Source organism: Leptonychotes weddellii, chromosome 11, assembly GCF_054177405.1.
Source record: "Leptonychotes weddellii isolate Sample4059 chromosome 11, ASM5417740v2, whole genome shotgun sequence".
NCBI lineage: Eukaryota > Metazoa > Chordata > Mammalia > Carnivora > Phocidae > Leptonychotes > Leptonychotes weddellii.
In genome coordinates this window covers 94259722-94260007 of record NC_138379.1, presented here as the reverse complement: position 1 = coordinate 94260007, position 286 = coordinate 94259722, and positions in this window count along the sequence as shown.

Below are 286 nucleotides of genomic sequence, written 5' to 3'. Positions count from 1 at the left end.
GTATTATGTCTGTGTTTTCCATGAAACCCTGGAATATATTTATAACCGTTTTTAACATCCTTTTTCTGTAAATTTCATCATCTCTATCATTTATGCATATGTTTCTATTGACTCATTGTTTTTTGTATTATGGGTCACATTTTCAGACTTCTTCGCATATCTGGTAAGTTTTTATTGGATGATAGGCATTGTGGATAATATATAGTTATTTAGACTTTTTATTTTTTTAAAGATTTTTATTTATTTATTTAATTGACAGAGAGAGAGAGAGAGATAGTGTGAGGGG